The sequence below is a fragment of the Bicyclus anynana genome, chromosome 7 (assembly GCF_947172395.1).
Source record: "Bicyclus anynana chromosome 7, ilBicAnyn1.1, whole genome shotgun sequence".
Taxonomy (NCBI): Eukaryota; Metazoa; Arthropoda; class Insecta; order Lepidoptera; family Nymphalidae; genus Bicyclus; species Bicyclus anynana.
The window spans coordinates 7,294,068-7,309,845 of record NC_069089.1 but is presented as its reverse complement, the minus strand read 5'-3'; positions in this window follow the sequence as shown (position 1 = coordinate 7,309,845).

Below are 15,778 nucleotides of genomic sequence, written 5' to 3'. Positions count from 1 at the left end.
GTGGATTTTCGTCCTCCTCCTAACAAGTTAGCCCACTTCCATTTTAGACTGCATCATCACTTACCATCAGGTGAGATTGTAGTCAAGGGCTAACTTGTCTAGAATAAAAAAAAAATCTGTGTATTTAACCAACCAACCAACATACATAAAATAGGAATTAGTATGTTTACCTATCTCACTGAACTTAAAGCGCTTAACCCAGTGCTTATTTTATATCCGTGACCTATTCGGGGCAAACGTTTTTTTGTCATATACATTTCTTTTATTATTTTTATTAAATACATGGAAAACTGGCCGAGGGCTACGACCATAAACATCGAAACAGGAGATTTTTATAATATATAGTACCTAGTACGTACTCGTACTATAGCATCAGTAACTAAATAGATTTGAGTAGATTAGTAGGCTAATTCATTATCTTTGACGTATGTTAGTTGACGTATGTTAGTTGAGATTCTAAGAAACAAATGTCATCTAGCGTCTCGTCATCAACCCATACTCGGCTCACTGCTGAGCTTGAGTCTCCTCTCAGAATGAGAGGGATAAGGCCAATAGTCCACCACGCTGGCCCAATGCGGATTGGCAGACTTCACACACGCAGAGAATCAAGACAATTCTCTGGTATGCAGGTTTCCTCACGATGTTTTCCTTCACCGATTGAGAGACATGATATTTAATTCCTAAAATGCACACAACTGAAAAGTTGGAGGTGCATGCCCCGGACCGGATTCGAATCTACACCTTCCGGAATCGGAGGCAGAGGTCATATCCACTGGGCTATCACGAGATCTAGCGTCTACTGGTGGATATATAATGTTAGATGACATTTTGTCTGTTGATTTGATGTTTATTTTAATAAGTTGATATTAAAGACCAAAATAGTGTTACAGAAGGTGGGGGAAGTAAAATAATACTTTCACTGTACACAAATTTATTCGATAACAATTTCAGCATAGCTCCGCTATAATGTTAATATTACACGCTGATGGTAGTATAAGAATGAATCTGCTAACCGACCCTCTATTTTATAATATTTACAAAGTTAGTGTCTACTGTTGGTAGCACGAATATGTTAACAATACAAGTACGTTTTAATAATAGTTCCGGAGTATTATTATACAAACCAAACGTTATAATTCTATCTAAAACACATTAATAATTAAAAGGTATTTATAACGATCGTAAAAAAATATTAAAATATCGAAACACAAAGTTGAGAAATTAAATACAAACTAAATCATAACGTGACGTCATAGTTGTTAAGAGTAAAATAACCAATGATGAATTTATATCATGTAAAATAAATAATTATATTTATATCAATAATTAATAATAACCTCTCCACTGTTTGGATTGATAATCATTGTTACTTAATTAAATTTAACTATAATAACCGGAAGTCATAAAAGTATGAAATGGAATGACGCTATTATACGCTAGGCGGCGACACTTATCTATACGAAATAGGCGGGAAGCAGGTACTATTTGTAACAATAGCGAATAAAACACACTGCACCGATGTATTTAATGATATTGCACAAAGAACTAAAATTTGAGTGAGGCTTAAAGGAAGCCTCAGTAGAGTCATGATCGAACACTCCCAGATGTTGATAAAGCAGGTCCGCTTGGCTCGGAGCGTCCGAGTGGTCCTTACCATGCTCTTTGAAGCTTCCGAGCTGACAAGTGCTGAGTATTGCTTTCTTAGCATCATGTACTTATCTTGTGGTTTTCCTGGTAGCTTACAATGCACGTTACGTATATTCATTTCATTCATTCATCTGAGATTAAGATACGTATCTACTAATCGATACGGCGGCATCATTAGAAGCCTATGTTAACAGGGAATGGCTTTCCTCCTTAGAGAAGAGGGGGATGTGTAGTTTTGTTTTTTTTTTCATTCTATACAAGTTAGCCCTTGACTATAATCTCACCTGATGTTAAGTGATAATGCAATCTAAGATGGAAGCGGGCTAACTAGGATGACAATCCTCACCCTTTTCAGTTTCTACATGACATCGTATCGGAACGCTTGAACGCTTGGACGGTACGTCTTTGTCGGTAGGGTGGTAACTAGCCACGGCCGAAGCCTTCCACCAGCCAGACTTGGACTAATTAAGAAAACCTCAATTAGCCCAGCCGGGGATCGAACCCAGGACCTCCGTCTTGTAAGTCCACTGCGCATACCACTGCGCCACGGAGGCCGTCAAACTACCCACCCATCACGCTACCCCAATACGGTTTGGCGGACCCCTATTAAAGAAGTATATAGTTAAATAAATTAATTATATCCCTAAGGATATAATTAAATTCTTTAACGATCACTATCAGATATTAATGATAATGACCGGGACATAGGTATGTAGCACTCGCCAACTTACCAACACCGGGCTGAGACTTTATACCGAAAATTACTCAGAGCTGCGAAAACCTCAGTATTAAATAGCCAGACCCAGGAGGACCAAGCTACATAAGCTAATCACTGGACCAACAAAGCTATCTACAGACTACATAGAAAGTATATACATATAAATATTTCCTCCACACGTAATGTTGGCGGCAAAGTATCTTTCTATTTTGAAACTTGGATAAATAGACTATCCATTAGTATATCATTTATTATCCTGGACTTAAACAAATAGTACCAAAAATGCAAAAGAAAAAAAACGTGACTTCCATCCCCGGCTAATTTACTTAAAAAAATCTTAAACCATTAAATTAATGAGATTTTTAAAATTGCAAATTTCCTAAAATGCCGGTCCATAGATGTCAAAGATTTCCAACACAAATTGATATTGATTTCAATTTCGTAGAAACGAAAGATCAGGAAGGGATATGTAGCAGTGAGGGTTGATGCCTAAATCCCTTTATCGAACACAAAGGAGGCAGGAATGACGTTCGACGCCATGGAAATGGTTCATTCTGCTTGTTCCATTTTGAACTAAGCTTAGATTCATTTGCCACGTAAGTTCAGTGGCTAAATAAGTCAGCTATGGTTAACTTGGCCCTGGGATTTTTTCTTAAGCCACCCCATAAAAGAAATATAATATTTAAATCAGTCAAGCTCTTTTTGAGATTTAACAAGCGTTTTGCGAAATCAATTATTTTACGAAACAGACGCCTGCAACTTTGTTCGCTTATAGACCTCCTTAATCCGGCCGTGTCGCAAAATCTGATCTTAACGGACGTCTACATCTATAAGCTGCCTTATTGCCAATTGATCTTTGTGTATGTACATCAAGCCGTTTTCGATATTTAGTGACGTATATATATTTAAGTTATTTTAATTATCTTTTCTAATAATAATAAGTATCTTAGTATATAATATTATATCTATCGCTGTATTCAAACAAAATAACCGTATGCATAAACGTAGACTTGGAAGGCAATTTTCTACCGAAAACAAAAAGTATTTACCAAACCTATCAATTTTTTATGGCGAAACTTTCAGGGATTCTGATCTACATACACGGTCGTAAAAGTTTTATCGTATTAGGAATATAAGATTTAGCTTTAAGTAGATAGACTTTTTTTCTGAAAATAGTTTTTACCACTCACGTCGTGTGTTCAGTTACATCGGATGCTCTGCACTGCGGGAACGTGGACTTATTGGATAGTGAGTAGTTAACATTATATGCAAAGCTAACTAAGTGTGTACGTCTGGAGACATTATTTCTTATAGAATACCGAGAAATCTATTAAATAAAATATTTACGCTACTTGGACGGTTAATGGTCAATACCCTTGAAATCTGCTACCTTCCAGCTTTTCGCTTTTTGTGTCAGACCTAGTCACCTTCTTCTTACCTCAGTTTTATTATTTTTGGAGTTTACTCCTTAAGAATCGATTTTTTATATATAAGGCGCCCGGTATGAGAAAAATCCGAGGGGTAAAACCAACTGAACTAACGAAAAAGTGTCACGTTTTTGGTGCGCACCTTTAGTGCGCAACTTTCTAATTTATTTTAATGATTATATCATTGTAAGAGTAAAATATATAATGTGAAGTATATTATAAAGTCTATTAGTTATTTTACAATTCTATAAATTTAGTCTTCTTTAACATAAGCATTACTAAAGCCCTACTCGATGTGCACTGTTTACCAACAAAAAAAAGTGTGCATGTTAAAAAGAAACAAAAAGTTACCCCGAAGCACGTCTCAATACTCGCGCCTTAAAAGTGAAAGGTGCGCAACCGAGGTGCAGCAGGCCGCGGCGTGCGCGCCCGCCTACAGCGTGCACATGGGTGCGCACGTATGTGCACGCTGTTGGCGGCAGCGCACGGTGAAAGGTGCGCAGAATAGGTTGCGCACAAAAAACGTAACGCATGTCATTTCATAACTTATTGGAGTTCACTCCTTAAGAATAGATTTTTCATATATAGCCTCCGTTATGAAAAAAATATGGGCAGTAAAATTCGATGAATGCATAGCGTTACCTTTTTTGTGCGCAACCTATTCTGCGCACCTTTCACCGTGCGCTGCCGCCAACAGCGTTCACATGCCTAGCGCGTCCGCACGCACGTGCACGCTGTTGGTGGGCGCGCACGCAGCGCTGCACCTCGCTTGCGCACCTTTCACTTTTCAGGCGTTGCTATTGAAAAGAGTAAACTCCATCCGTGCGTCGGAGCTGACACACACTTTTTTTGCTGCTAAGCAGCGTTGCTGTTCCGGTCTGAAGGATATAGTAGTCGGTGTAATTGCAGTTATATGAGGCGTATCACATACGGTTACCTAATGGACACAAGGCGGCTCTTTATAGGACATGTTTCTTGCATCCCTTGCTGAATGTATACCTACGAGCAATCTGTTAATAGCAGTTTTACAACAGGTGGGCTATCTGCTTGATCCGTCTATTATAAGCAGAAAGAAAAAGAAAATTATGCTTGTGTATTTGGGTGGTTCGGTTCGGATTCTGATCGGATGAAGAGCGCAAGAGTTGTAATGTAAATCCTACTATCCTACTTCCTACTAATATTATAAACGCGAAAGTTTGGATGTTTGGATGTTTGTTACTCTTTGACGCCGCTACTACTAAAGCGATTTGGCTAAAATTTGAAATGGAAATGGATTTTACTCTGGATTCATCCATGGTTTCCCGAGATTTGCGAAAACTGATGGTTTTAATGATATGATGTTTGCTACTCTTTCACGCCTCGACTACTTAACCGAATTAGCTGAAATTTGGTATTGAAATATATTATAGTATGGATTAACACATAGGCTAGTTCCCGAGGGATTTGTGAAAAACTAAATTCCACGCGGACGAAGAAATCGCGGGCGTCCGCTAGTGGAAAATACAATGATAATGTTGTAATTAAATCGGTGGGATTACGGCTTTAATTCAAGATATTCTCGGAACTGGCACACGTAATAGTGATCTAGTAGCAAACCTTTCTCGTGCAATTAGTAATACGGCTACCGGATTGAGGATTCTCGGACTCGCATCGGATGCCATACACAGACTATGTTTGTGTTGTGTATATTACTTATATGTTATCTAATTTGGTAATGCTGTGGTTTTCAATACATAGGAACTAAGTTAAATTCTCAGCTCATGTCAATATATGATCTTATATTTTTTTAATTTACTCAAGTCTGTTCTGGTATTACGCACAATTTTACCAGCAAAGACGTATCGCCACGAGATATATCGTTTTAGTATGCCGCCACGTAGACATCGTAAGAAGTAGAAGTAACTCGCGACTGCATTGTCACCAAACCAAAAGTGCGATCAACGATGTAAGCTTAGGTGCTAGTATAGTCAGGGATCCCTAGAACATTTTGTACACCTGATTACCAATTTGTAGGAAATTGTGGCTGTTAAGTTATATAACTATTAGTTAGGTTAGTAACAACTTTTGTTACTCTACCCTCCTCATAACTTGTATCAAAAACGACGTAGCTGTTTTTTACCACTGGTAGCTAACTGAGTTACCAGGAAATTTTTCATTTCCTGGTAACTCAGTTAGCTACCAGAATCAAGAATTTTCGTATATTAAAAAGTTGATCGTCTTATCGAGATGAAGCTATTCACGAATAATTTCGTTCGTCACGTAAATTCGAAGCTTGTTAGTAATCAGGTGTACAAAATGTTCTAGGGATCCCTGACTAGAATTTTTTGATTGATTAAAAATCATTGTTAAAGCTTTCTAGGATTTAAATAACACGTATCCCGTATCTTAATTGTCCAAAGCATGAAGAGTAATCCTACTAAGTAATATTATAAACGCGAAAGTTTGTATGGATGTTTGTTACTCATTAACGCCGCAAATATTGAACCGATTTGGTTGAAATTTGGATAGAAGATTTGACTCTAGATTAACGTGTAGAATTTGTGAGAAACTAAATTTCAGGCGGTCCGCTAATTTTTCATATTTTCTTCCGGATATTCTAGAGTAGTAATTCACAGTTTAGGTATACTTATTACTTAGTATCCATACTTATACTTACGAATGGTAAAAGCATGGGCAGACTTTAAGCTTTCACACAATTTGGTTTGAAACAATAAACAAATAAAGATTTTTTTCTCATGATTCCAACAGATACATTTCTGATTCACAGATAAAATTCATAATCCCCAAACAACTCCGCTATAGCTATGCACCTGAACAAATGGAAGCGGAACGTTAATCAGCGCATAAAATATACATAACAATAACCTGTTGACCTACAACTGGGAAAAATTTCAGCGTTATATTCGAATTTTATTGTGCGTTAAATCGAATCGTCCCAATTCATGTTTATCGTACAGCCTCAGCATACTGAAGTGTGCAATTTGCACGTGGAAGTATTAAGACCACCAATTCCAAAGCTTCAGACCCTCTATTGTCCAAGAATTCAAGAATTTAAGAAAAAAGAAGAAGACCGCTTCCATCTTAGACTGCATCATCACTTACCATCAGGTGAGATTGTAGTCAAGGGCTTACTTGTAAAGAATAAAAAAAAGAATCAAATATAATTTTTTAATATTTCATATTCATTATAACCATTTCATATAGGTTTTATTTATCTGACTTCCCGATTAAACTATACAAGACACGAGCTTTTACTGGATTATAATATTATGCACAATGAAACTACACTATTAAGAATTATTAAATTTTTTACCCCCGATTTTTATTTCGGTTGTGTGCATTATAAGAAATTAAATATCACGTGTCTCAAACGGTGAAGGAAAAACATCGTGAGGAAACCTGCATACCTGAGAATTTTCTTAATTCTCTGCGTGTGTGAAGTCTGCCAATCCACATTGGGCCAGCGTGGTAGACTATTGCCCGAACCCCTCTCATTCTGAGAGAAGATTCGAGCTCAGCAGTGTGCGGAATATGATAATGATGAAGAACAATTGATAACGACCTGATGCTGCAATCAGAATGGTCTCCAGAGAACCCAACTCTTCGAAAAGTCATTCCTTGGAGTTCATGATCTTGCAATACATACCTTACAATAGACCTGGTGCTGCAACCAGGAGGAAACTCGAATCTCCGACAACTAAACATGCATATCGTAGGGTTATTCCATAAATAGTTAGTATTTTTTTGCGTAGGGACTTTTAAAATTTTAATATTTAAACTAGCGGACACCCGTGACTTCGTCAGGCCTTTAACCTCTTTAATCCAGCCCTTACAGTAGTATATCGCTGTAAAAATGGAGTAACTTCTCCCGTTTTCCAAACATTTCATTTCAATGCTCTGCTGCTATTAATCGTAGCGTGATGAAAAGTAAGATAACCTGCCCAGGAGTATGAAGAATTATTGCACCAAGTTTCATTAAAATCCGTCGAGTAGTTTTTGTTTCGATAACGAACATACAGATAGACAGACAAATTTTAACTGATTGCATTTTTAGCATCAGTATCGATCACTAATCAACCCCCGATAGTTATTTTGGAAATATATTTCATGTAGGTACAGAACTGACCTCTCTACAGATTTATTATAAGTATAGATTGCTTTCCTAAAAGCGGGTGAAGTCGCGTATATCGACTAGTCCTATAATAAATAGAAAGCGTATTAATGAAATCTAATTTAAGTAATGTCACAGTGGACATTAGCTAACGACATCCCTCGCCGCTCGTTAGGACATGATCCTCATTTTATTTTATCCCTCTAGTTACTCAGCGTTTCCGCTCTTGTTTTTACCGTTCAAATGGAAAATTCGTCAGCCTTACACCGTACGCGACGGGAATGTTGATGGCGGCTTACATAATGTTATGCTTATGTAATGCATGAGACGTGATAGCCCAGTGGATATGACCTCTGTCTTTGATTCGGATGGCGTAGGTTCGAATGCGGTCCGGGCCATGCACCTCCAACTCTTCAGTTATGTGCATTTTACATTAAATGTCACTTGTCTCAAACGGCGAAGGAATAACATCGTGAGGAAACCTGCATACCAGAGAATTTTCTTAATTCTATGCGTGTGTGAATTCTGCCAATCCGCATTGGGCCAGCGTGGTGGACTATTGGCCTAATCCCTCTCATTCTAAAAGGAGACTCGAGCTCAACAGTGAGCCGAAATGGGTTGATAATGAACGAAGCAATCACAGCCGACCGGTGCTATATGCGTTTCAAAAGTGCTTGTAAAGTAAGCCTAATCTCTTTCTGAGAGGAGACTCGTGCTCAACAGTGAGCCAAGCAATCTTTCCCTGTGGGTCCTCTATCCATAAGAGAACAAATTTATTTAAAATTAATCGTAATATGTACCTTTAGGTAGAATACGTTTGTGTTATCTTCCTGCCCTTATCCCATATCCCATATATTATCCCATGTTTGTAGTCGGTACAATATGACTTCAAATGTTATTCTTAGATTCGACTATAGTTTTAGGACTCCGCGGATTTTGAAATAGTTACTATTTTTTTTGGTTTTTGGGTTGTTGGTTTCATATCTTTAAATATTCAGATTTTTTCACTCTAGGCCCGCCTCTCCGCAGTTTAGCAAGTTGGTTGGACCAAGTTTCATATCCCCTCTCCTATAAGGAAACCTGACCCTGTATTGGGCCGATAATGATTAATGATGATGGTTATTTTGTCAAGATCACTAGGTATCTCATAACATGAGTATAAATCAGTCTCAGAGATAATTATTAGAGATAAAGCTTGTATAATTAGAAAGCGCGTTTCTGGTGTATGCCGGATGTACCGATATACGTAAGGACCGGATAGACTGTGTGCGACAAATTCATGTTTTCAAATAAAATTGCACACAGTGAAGTTAATGAATTATTAATTAAAAAATTATGTTATAAAAGCATCGAACATTTGCTTTTTTATTTCAAAATGTACAATTATTTACACCAACTATTTACCTAAATAAATTAACTACCTAATAATGCTTTAAGTTATGGTTTGAAAAAAGAATTATATTTGCTTGTTTAAATGTTTTTAATATTGTTTTGTTCAACGAAAAACGCCGCTGGATGCTCGCGGCTCGAGACAGTTGTTTTTGGAAGTCCATGCAAGAGGCCTATGTCTAGCAGTGGACGTCCATCGTACATCCTGTTAATGATGATGATGAATATATCCAAAAATAACTGCCTTGTTATCCCTATGGTTAGCCAAAATGGTTTCGGCTTCGAATCCTGGTTCGGGCTATATGAGATACAGAATTTTTCTTTCTTCTAACTAACTTTCATTACCCATTCTCAGAGAGTATATTAAACTATCGATCCTGGTCACTATTATTAACATCTTATTGTAGTTTTTCATGAATTAACATTATCACAGCCCACCAACTTGCATTGGAGCAGCGTGGTGGATCTAAGCTGCATATCTCCTAATAATGATGATGATATCCTAAAATGCATATTATAAGTAGTGAAATAAGTATTTCGATGATAATATCCTGAAATACACGTATAAAAAAAATATTTTCTATGCCCAAGTGGTACGTAGTAGTACGTTTAAAACAGCCTTAATCCTCACGTCTGGGGTTGCTCAGACAAGACTCGTTTAGAGATTCGTCTTATCTGTGCTACACGTCGACTTGAGAACGCCGGACGTTCTGTTGGAATAACAAGCATGGAACGGACTCTGGTAAATCTACCTCGGGACCTAGATTTGTAACAAAGTGGAGCTCTCCGCATAATGTAACCGAAACACTCCGAGCGCAGCTGCTTTCAGGTCCTCGATGCAATTTCAATTTCACGGCTACATCCGGCTACGATTGTTCGAGATTTTAAAGAATACGCAAACTTCAGGCGTTATTAGCTTGGGTTACATCTGCGTATTCGAAAATCCAATACAACTTGAGACTACATTATATTAGTTAGCGAAGCGTCTTACTAGTTGTATATTGTTGTTATAGAAATATATCGCACGGAAGAAATATTTCTTTTTTTAAAGCATTATTAAAGAATTTTAGCGGCTTGTTTTGCGGGTTACTTTTTCTCGAGTAGGTACATAATATGACTGCAAAAGCCTGCTACAATCTTTGCACCGCATGTAAGTAGGTCTATCAATTTTGAGTGGTATTTGAACAAATTAACATACAAACAGAAGTTTTAGAACTAAGTTAGAGATGTGTACTTATGATTTACTTTTTGGAGTTTACTCCTTTTTCATATATAGCCCCCGTTATAAAAAAAATATGGGCAGTACAATTCTATGAACGAATGACAGCGTTACGTTTTTTGTGCGCAACCTATTCTGCGCACCTTTCACTTTTCAGGCGTTGATATTGAGACGTACATAGTGTATGCTGCGGAGCAACCTATTTAGACAGTTGATCTGAAAGAGTAAACTGCATTCGTGCGTCGGAGGTGACACACACTTTTTTATATAAAATATTTACCGTATAAGTATAGATTTGATTTGGTTTAAATCTAATTATTTTACTAACTTCGTAATCACTTTTTGGCAGTTCAATTAGTTGCAAAGAAAGGTGAATGTATAAAAATAATGATATAATAAGATATCTAACTATTTTCCCAAAGTACCTACTTTTTATCCATTGTCCAGTGACTCGAGACATTAAATGGACTTATTTCTTGATAATGGGGTTTGGCAAAGTAGTTCGTACGTTCCCATATTTGCTTGAAATTGGTTTAGCAGTTTCCAAGATAAAGACATAGTGTAAAGAAAAACAACTTTTAAAACTGTGATTCGGACTTTTTGTTATAGTACTTTGGTATCACAGTTGTTAAGCTCTTATTTAAGTTGAAATGTTTCGTTACACTGTAAAGCTTTTAGAGAGAAAATCCATCTAACGATGAAAAGTTAATCTACGATTATAGTAAAAGTAAAGTAAAATATTTTTGCTGATAATGTAGTCGTCATCAACCCATATTCGGCTCACTGCTGAGCTCGAGTCTCCTCTCAGAATGAGAGGGGTTAGGCCAATAGTCCACCACGCTGGCCCAATGCGGATTGGCAGACTTCACACACGCAGAGAATTAAGATAATTCTCTGGTATGCAGGTTTCCTCACGATGTTTTCCTTCACCGTTTGAGACACGTGATATTTTAATTTCTTAAAATGCACACAACTGAAAAGTTGGAGGTGCATGTCCCAGACCGGATTCGAACCCACACCCTCTGGAATCGGAGGCAGAGGTCATATCCACTGGGCTATCACGGCTCATATCATATCATGGATAATGTAGTAGCTATTCTGAAATGGTTAGGAAGGCACTTTAAACATAATTTTATTAATTCATAAAATTAAAATATCAACTCAGACGATGGACTGATCTGTGGCCTAATTCAGTATTTTGGCCTTTAATATCAACTTATTGAAGTGGACAACAAAGTGTCATCTACATACTATAAGATATACACCATAAGTACCGTATGACATTTGTAATTTGTATTATAGTATGTGGATGACATTTTGTCAATTGATTGATGTTTTTAATTTGATGGGTTGATAATAAAAACCAAAATAGGAAATAGGCCAGCAGATGTAGATAGGTACATGCAAATTTTATTTTTTTTAACCACGCCTGTATTACAATAAACCTATAGTAATATAATAAAGAGCAAAGTTTGTGAGGTTGTGTGAGTAATCTCTACATCTACTGAGCCGATTTTGAAAATTCTTTTACCAATAGAAAGCCACGTTATTTGTGAGTAAAACCGCGGGACATCTATACCTAATACAAAACTATTTAAAACGATGAAGACGTTCTCAATTTTTTTTCACATACTCAAGTTCACATACTCAAATCCCGTTCCTAATGAAAAATCGGGTTAAAAAGTAGTTTTTCTAAAGTAAGTACTTACAATCTATAAATAGAAACTATAAACAATCTATAAATATATAATATAAACTTCATCCAGATCCATTGAACCGTTCTCGATCCATCCAAACTTTCATATTTATAAATTAGTTAGACAAACGAACAATTTAAATTATCTCCGGCCACGAAACTTTGAAATTTCTTCAACAGTTCAAAAGTGTATCACAAGCAGGGTCGTATATTTAATAGAAAGTTTCCCGTATCCCTATTGTTCGGGGTTTCTTAAGCCGCCGCCGAGCTGAGTGCTTGAATAACAACCGCAAACGGACACCGGTAAACCCAGCCCGAGGCCCGGATTTGTTATAAAGTGAAGCTTATACAGCTCCTACGCAATGTGAATCGCGTCACTGAAGGCTTGCTTGTAGATAGATCGTTTGTGTACGCCTTAAATCATTTATTGCTTAATCTGTATAGAGTTTATGACAGTGATAATACAGTCTATTATCATTAACAACCCATATTCGGCTTACTGTGATAGCCCAGTGGATATGACCTCTGCTTCCGATTCCGGAGGGTGTGGGTTCGAATCCGGTCGGGGGCATGCACCTTCAACATTTTCAGTTGTGTGCATTTTGAGAAATTATCACGTGTCTCAAATGGTGGTGTCTCAAAATGCACATAACTGAAAAGGCCAGTGGCCGGATTCGAACCTACGCCCTCCGAACCAATTGCAGAGTTTATATCCACTCCAATAAAGTCTATAGTTCTTTCTAGTTTTTGACTCTATATCATGGTTAAATCAATGTGCTCATAATATTTCCATCCTTCTATTCTTCCAATCCCAAATTATCTTATAAGTTATTACTTAGTGAAAACATCTAAATACTATTTCGCTTCTTCAAAGCAAAATATTATCCAATTTATTATTAGAAACTACTTTGTATCATAAAATGTCTCCATTCTGTTAAATAATCTCAAGATCATAAATCTGTTGGTTGACCTCTAAACGTTGCCGAGACTTGTAACAAATAATTCATTTAATTTAACTTTTATTTATTACATAATATTTTCACAAAACATTTCTAGAGCGAGCTATGAAAAGGTTTATCAAATAATTATCACGTCCCCTTGATAATTTTGAGAATAAAGCTAAGTATTAATTCTGTTAACGAGCAGAATACTAATTACTTTAAAATTTTATTACCCCTAAATTTTGCTCCGGTATTTATTATACTACTAAATTATTTAGTCAAATAAGAGTTAGGCCTCGCTTACAATAATTAGTTATCTGGTACAGTGCTCTGTTAATATTTATAAAATTGTGGAAACACTTTCTAAAAACGTAAATAATACAAACTTTTTGGTCGTTTGTGTAATTTGCGGGAAACTTTATTTTGTAAGTCGGTCCAGGTTGTTAGAATAAAAATAAACTTTATATAGGTAGCATTCAGTCAGGTATTTTTTTATTTTAGCTAATCGGGTAAATTTGGTTTTGTCACAAAGATACTAAAAACAATTTACCAACTATTCTCGTACCTAAATAAACAAAGAAATCGGTAGAGTTGTTTCGAAGGAGTGCTACTTGCGACACGAGATTGCATAAGTCGAGCCGTCATGCACGCAGTGACCAATACACGATCAGTTATAGTCGTGGATGCTGCAGAAACGTGAGATTAATTGATCGTCAATGGCGTTCATTAGACAGTTACCTTATAGCTGGCCGCAGAATACGAAAAAAACTAAAAATGCCAGTAAAATAATGGTTATGAGAAAAGGTTTAAAATGAAAAACTTCAAATTATATTTGCACTCAGAAATCAGAATGCTAAAAGATAATGCAGAAAGAAACAGAAATGGAGTAATAAGTAAAGTTGTAACAAGTATTCCCACAACTGCGGGTGACTTATGCAAATTGCAATGTCGTAGTGCACAATGGTAGATGATGTAATTATGCAAATGTCCTGCTTTCAAAGTCATATTGTTCCTTTAGACCTGCGGATCTTAAAGCTAGTCATGTCAACGACCATGAAGTATTAGGCATATATAAGCTACGCCCAAGCCTTCAAGCCTAATTCTTATCTAAGTATGTACTTAGCTAGCTATGTAGCTATGCTTAGTATTACAAAGAGAAAAGATACGTGTTTGTGAGTTTTTTTAGGCTAACAAACTACTAAACCGATTGGAAAAATTCTTTCACCAATTCAAACTTACATTATCAGGGAATATCATAGGCTAAAACTATCTTCGTATTCCTTATTTTTGTTTAATTCTTTACAAGTTAGCTCTTGACATCAATACAATCTCACCTAATACGAGTAAGTTATAATGCAATCTAAGATGGAAGTGGGTTAACTTGTTCATGAAAATCACCCCTTTCGGTTTCTACAGTACATCATACCGGATAAGAAGTGGGTTAACTTGTTCATGAAAATCACCCCTTTCGGTTTCTACAGAACATGATACCGGAACGCTAAATCGCTTGGCGGTACGTCTTTGCCGGTAGGGTGGTAACTAACCACAGCACAGAACTGGACTAATTAAGAAAACCTCAACCGGCATAGCCGGGGATCGAACCTAGGACCTTGTAATTCCACCGCACACATCACTACGTCACGAAAGTCGTCAAAGGATGATGTATTTCATATTTAAAATAAACATCCGTACCCGACGTAACTTCAGAAGCCCAGAAAAAGGATGTGAAATATAAATAAAGAATGAGGACGAAGCGTACCTCGAGTCCCTTCACATCAATAACTGTTTTGCCGGAGGTCTGCTATGATAAAGGCTCCGTTTGTTAAGCCCCAAGAATTATGTCACATGTCAATGGCTATGAACGGACTGCGGGCTTTTGATCTGTAGGTACGTAGTGTATTTTCATTGAAAATGTTATTTCATTAAATAGTATTATAGGACTCAAAAGTGATTACAAATATAAGAAAACTAATGTCGAACAAAGGTTATGATTCACAACACTTGTCAGGACAACTTAATTAACAAATTAAACTGTAACCAAAATAAGACCCTAGAATGGCAGAGAATGACCCTGGGTGGGGTTACGCACTTGTGAACGATGTGTATAGGGTTAAAGGATCCTTTGACTGATATCAAACCCTCCCCTTTTCCACTCAAGTCACTCTCCCCGCCTTTCCCAAGTAATCCATAAAGAATTACACAACAAGAGATGTGGACGGCTCGAACGCCACGAGCACACTGAAGCCAACACGAGATCGAGCGACGTCATATCCGTCACAAACAACTAGTTTCTACACTATTTATTAAAAAGATGTAAATTTAAAAACGGCAAACGCGGCGATAACAATAGGATATGAAAAAAATACAAAACTATTTGTATATTTTATTTTAAGGATTAAAATTTTCAACTACAATTTTATTGAATGAAACCTCATGTTAAGTAAGAAGCTAGCAGCCTATTTTTAATAGCCCACTGCAGGGTTAGGCCCCTCTCTTTATACAAAGGAGGATGCAGCTTAAGCTGAGACAAGGGGCTAAACAAATCATTGAAAGAAAGAAAACGCAATACTTTATAGAACAACTTAGGACTCGAATATAGGACCTCATGATTCGCAGTCAAATAAGTGAAC